Here is a 5,783-nt window from a genome sequence, read left to right as displayed (position 1 = left end):
TTTTCTTTAAAAAGGGGAGGCTTCGTTTGTCTCACTTTTGGTCAGTGCACATTCCATTAATAGTTTAGATTTAGCTGTGTGTTCCATTCTGACGTGTATAGCATGTAGCCTAAATGTGTATAACATGTAACCTAAATGAAGGCTAAAATAAAAATGAAGTAGAAGAATTGAAATTGTAACACCCATATGTCGTATGCTCCTAAGAGTCCTTTTGGCCTCACAACAATCTCACATTAGCTTTAGGAAAGTAATTGTACATTCGTAGTTTGCCTTAGGCATGTTTAATATACCATTGCGATTGTGGACACGTCCACGTGCCATGATTGCAAATTCTAAAAGTAACTCGAGGGATGCGTTCACGCAACTTCAATCAAATTTTCTTAAATAAATAAACAAGCGTTATTAATTATGGATACGTTCGCGTGGCATGATTTTTGACGCGCCAAAGGAAAAGAGTATACGTACGCGTAACTCAATCTTTAACTACGAATAATCAAGTGATTTAAAAGCGGTAAAGGATAAATGCACATAGGATCTAAAGTCAGTAATTAAACAATTTTAATAAGCCACGTATGATCAAAGCAACCGTGCTGGAACCACGGAACTCGGGAATGCCTAACACCTTCTCCCGGGTTAACAGAATTCCTTACCCAAATTTCTGTGTTCGCGGACCATAAATAAGAGTCAACTTCCTCGATTCGGGATTTTAACCGGTGACTTGGGACACCATAAATTATCCCAAGTGGCGATTCTGATTTTTAATAAATAAACAATCCCGTTTCGATTGTCCTTTAATTGGAAAAACTCCCTTGAATTTATACCCTTTACGGGGTGTAGTAAAAAAGGAGGTGTGACATATATATATATACATATATATACGTATATATAATGCCATGTGGTCATGGGTCAATGTACATGAATGCAATGCATGAAAAGTACGTTAGTAAAATCTCTTGGAGTGTCATAAGACCATTATGCCTTTGAATAATATCACGAAGTAAACCTTTTTCTTTTTTTTTTCAACTTGCGTAATTCTCTGAGACCCATGCATAGATGATAGAATAATATGACACATGGGGAATCAAGAACATAAGCATCTCTAATATTTCTATGAATAGAGTCATGTATGGAAATTGTGCATTTGCACGTTTCGTTTGTGTCATATAGATTATGCCAAGAGAAAGAAGGTGTAGCCTTAACTTACCTGAGTCGATTATCTTGAGAAAGATTACACCGTACTCCTTTAAAATTGCAAAATCTCACATTAATTTGTGTTGTTGAAGGTCTGGGGCGTTGCTTATATGATTTGTAAATATAGATGCATATTAGAAAGGTTTAACGTGACTTATGCAATGAAAGGTTGGCTGAACTCTTTTTTTTAGAGAATAGGAATTGATTTTGATCTTAGGATTGCTATTCTTAACTTTAGGTAGGCCCCAAAATCCAAACTTAGTGTCACCTAACCCCTTTTCAAGTGTGCCACCTTTAATCTCATAATATGAGTCATAATTTGGGCAAACTTTTGCTGCCACGTTAGATTCTTTGGTCATTATCCATAGACCTTATTTAACCGCCCACCAAATCCTTAATAAACTAATTAATTCCCCACTAATCTAATATTTAACCAATTACCCACATAATTAATAATTATCTCAAATTATTTAAAATACTACTCACTTTTAATGTACTTTACGTATCCTACTATCGTGGTCATGGTGTACCTTGTATGGTACTAGTCCATAAATACCGGGTATTTTAGCTTGGGCCGTATTTTACCCCAAAATGCCAAACTTTGACAAAAATTCATTTTCTTTGACTTGCTTCCCCTTTCACCTTCACGAATTTACTCATCACTTGTGAAATAGCATAATCCTTATAACCTCCAAATAATCCTTTACTTGGACTGATGTCGATTAACTTACGACAAATTTAACATACAATACTACAGGGTGCAACATCGTCGTAACCTAATACTGTAAAGCATAACATCACCATAATATTGTGGGGTGTAACATCATTCCCCCCTTTGGAACACTCGTCCTTGAATGTTGACTGATGCTCTTATTATTTTCATAATTTATAGCTCTTGTGAATACCTTAATACTCTCCTTACCATTTAAGCAGTTGCTTTGTGAATAAATCCAAAGTCTAGGGTATCCTAATCTCATGCCGCCAGCGAAATCTTTTCTCCTTCTCTTCCTTTTTTTTCAAATCATTATTCAAATAAAGGCCCAAACGCCATCCTTTATCTATCACAATTATATCCTCATTTTATTACCAGCTCAACATTTCATTCTTTCTAAATGCTTTTAATCTTAGACGTCATTGAGTTCATTCAGGCTATACTGAACTTTCAATGACTTAGAGAAACCATGATCTCTCTTGTTTTCATGGACTTAATCCCGAGGACTTATCCATTCTCGTCACCTTTTCACTTGTCTTTCCTCATCCTTACACATGTTTTCTTAAAACTTTGTCGCTCTACCATACTTTAGCTTGGCGACCTATACATATCCATTTATACTACTCGCAACTTTTCTTCAACTTGTTTGCACTATAGGTTTCCTTATGTTGTTCGGGAACTTCAAGTGAGATATCACATCATCTCCAACTCTTCTCTACTCTCTTAACTAGATTTCTCAGTACTTAGAAACCATAGGCTAGAAGACATGTCGATGATGATGCTGCTATCATTTCCGGTTATTGGATCCCCATGCTTATAGCCTTCTATCCGAAGTATGGACTATCTACAACTTTCTGCATTTGAGTATCTCGTACGTTGTTCACCTTTACCTTACTTACTTAAAATCTCGTATCATATATTCTATCTCTTTCATAATCTCCCTTCCATGTAGGTATGAATCACACCACAACTTGAAGCTCTATTATAATACTACAATCCGGTGGAAGCTTCATACTGACTTCTTATTATTGGCTTTATCATATAGCCATTATAGACTATGGTTGTTGTACTATCTCTCTCGTACCTCTGATTTTAAGGGAGATCTTGCAATGTTCTCTATCACGATGTTTCTAATTTTCTGGGTCCAATAATCAGGCTCCTGATTACTTAGTTGATGTAACTCTTCAATTTCCTCTCCCCTCCGATCAACCTTAATATAGGCTTAAGCTATCTTCCGATATGTGGTTCATGGTATTAGTTATCCTGTTTAGCCTTTCATGGGCTTGAGAAATATGCATAATTTAATCCTTCGTTTATGACCTGGGCTCAATTCTTTCTTTTAACGTAGACCAGAATCTTCTATGGTTGTATATGCTGCATGTATAAAACTTCGAACCCTTAAGTGAGTTCATAACGTAACCAACTTTAGATCATTGATTGAATAATTTCTTATGTCCCATTTTAGCTTTCTTTCGACATAAGCTATTACTTTTCTTGGTCTTTCTGCCCCCTTGTTACGTCCATACTTAGCTTATCTTAGTGCCCACACATGCCAAAGTTTTCATGCAGCTCATTTGATCTCGAATATTACTTTCAATTTTACTTCCCGTTCATTAGACACGGTAGGTGCCACTTTTCTTTGGAGTGCTTATAATGTTGTTGTGAGACTGTGGTTACACGACCATTTCCTCTTTAGGTCGTTGTGGTTAAGTTGAACCCTTCTTCATTATTTCCTCAGCTAGTCTTTCGTTGTAGTACTTAGGGAGAACCCTTGACCCTCGTAAAGCTGTGAGCTTATTACAGACCTTTTGATATCTTTCCTTGCCTATAATTATCCGTAGTTTCTTACCTCTGCGCCCTTGTGCTTGTAGGGTTGCTTCTGAACTGATATTTTGACTGCCTTCCTAGTGGCATCCTCTTTTATTTCTGTAATACTCATACGTTACCTTTAACTACCCCGACTCTTATTTGAATATATCTCAAGTATTATAATGACATTACTGCGAGGCTGAATTCTCCATGTTGGGTTTTACTATATTTATCTTGCATGATCTGCTGATTTGTCTGTAACTTCCTATCTAGTCATGACTAGGCTCTTCTTAAATCAACTACTAATTACTCGTTGGCCCATTCTCATATCCATATTCTGCGTAATCTTTCTTGGGTTATTTCCTTGTCTTACTTACCTTACGTACTGACTCCTTATCTATCAATAACATCTCATGCAGGAACCCTTACTTCCTTTTTTTTGACGTCGTGCATACATAACGTTCTAGAATCATAGCATATCTATAACATTTGGATAAGTGCAACCTCATTCCTTTCTCATTTTTTATTGCACTCTTCCTTTATTATTCCATATTCCCCCTTTAGGGAAGTACTATGACTTGCAACTATGACAACTTGCCCATAGATATTTTCCCTCTTCATCTTTGGCATCCTTTCACATCATCCATGAACATTACTCGCCTTGCGGTAATCCTTCTGTACCAAGGATAACAAATTTCCTTACTCGCGAGGGTGACACATAGTATAACTGGCACATATAGTCCCTTAAGCTTAATGTTGTTAACATTGCTTGCTTTAGGGAAACGTCTTCCTGAGTGACCTTTAAAGGCTATTCTTTTGTCGCCCATTCTATTATTGCTGAAACGTAATCTAAAATTTTCATGATGCCAGACATTATCAAATCACTCAGTTCCTAATTCATATTTAGTTTATCTTGTTCACCAATCTGTTGATACCCAATTTTTTTCTATATATTTTCTAATATGCAAATATCATCTATATGCATATATAAGTATGTCCAAATATTTTATTATTTTTTCTTAATTTTTAAACCAATTTATTTCCCTATTTTATTCATAAAAAACCAATAATAATTCTCAAAAATTATTATTTTGGTGATTCATTTATTGGATTCTCATATTTATGCTAAAATATAGCTAATGTAATTTTTTCATATTTTTACGAATTTATTTAGTATTTTTGAAGCAAAATTGCATATAATTGCAATATTGGCCTCTTTAAAGATTTAATTGCGTTTATGGTTATAAAAATTAAGTACAATATTTTTAAATTGATAATTATATATTATAAATTATTCTAATACTTCCAATTTATTTCCAGAATTTCATTTTCTATTTTTTATAAAATAAATGGGGAAAATGGCTATTTAAAATCTAGCCAAATTTCATTTCAATTTCAGCTTAATTTGAACTCAATTTCAAATTAAACGGACCCAGACCCGGATCCCCACCTAACCCTTTAAATCCCAGCCATTGATCATTTAGATCAACGGTCACCGGCTGCCCTTACCATTTTTAACCCAAACCAACCCCTTAACCTAATTCACTTCCCACCTACCAACGCCCTTGAAACCCCCTCCTCTCTTAATTCTCTATGAAACTCTCATGAACCCTAGCCACCGCCCTCTCACCCCACCCTAATACCTACCTAATCCATGGCCTTCCGTGGTCATTTAAGGCATATACCAGCCTTCCATGGCTTCTATGTATTTGTTCTTATGGTTTCAAAGCCAGACCTTGAAGGAGTCTGGTCCAGTCCTTGTTCGATTTCAGTTTATGGCTCTTCTCCGGTCATCCATAACCTTTCTCCGACCATCCATGGCCGCTCGAGTCAGATCCTTGACTCTCCTGGTTAGATCGATAAATTTCAGGACCTTTTTTTTACCTTTTCTAGGTTTTCTAAAACCCTAATCTCTAAGATCTTTCGATTTCTTTCAGATCTACCTTAGATCTGTGCTTACCTTGAACTTTTAAGCATTTTCTCGAAGTTTCTTTAACTTTGCTCTAAAAATAACTCTTTATCTTTTCCGATTAGGGTTCTTCTTTTAAGTTATTTCAAAATCTATTCTCTG

The sequence above is a fragment of the Nicotiana tabacum genome, chromosome 3, assembly GCF_000715075.1.
Source record: "Nicotiana tabacum cultivar K326 chromosome 3, ASM71507v2, whole genome shotgun sequence".
Lineage (NCBI taxonomy): Eukaryota > Viridiplantae > Streptophyta > Magnoliopsida > Solanales > Solanaceae > Nicotiana > Nicotiana tabacum.
The sequence above is the reverse complement of the archived record's forward strand: the minus strand, read 5'-3'. Positions refer to the sequence as shown.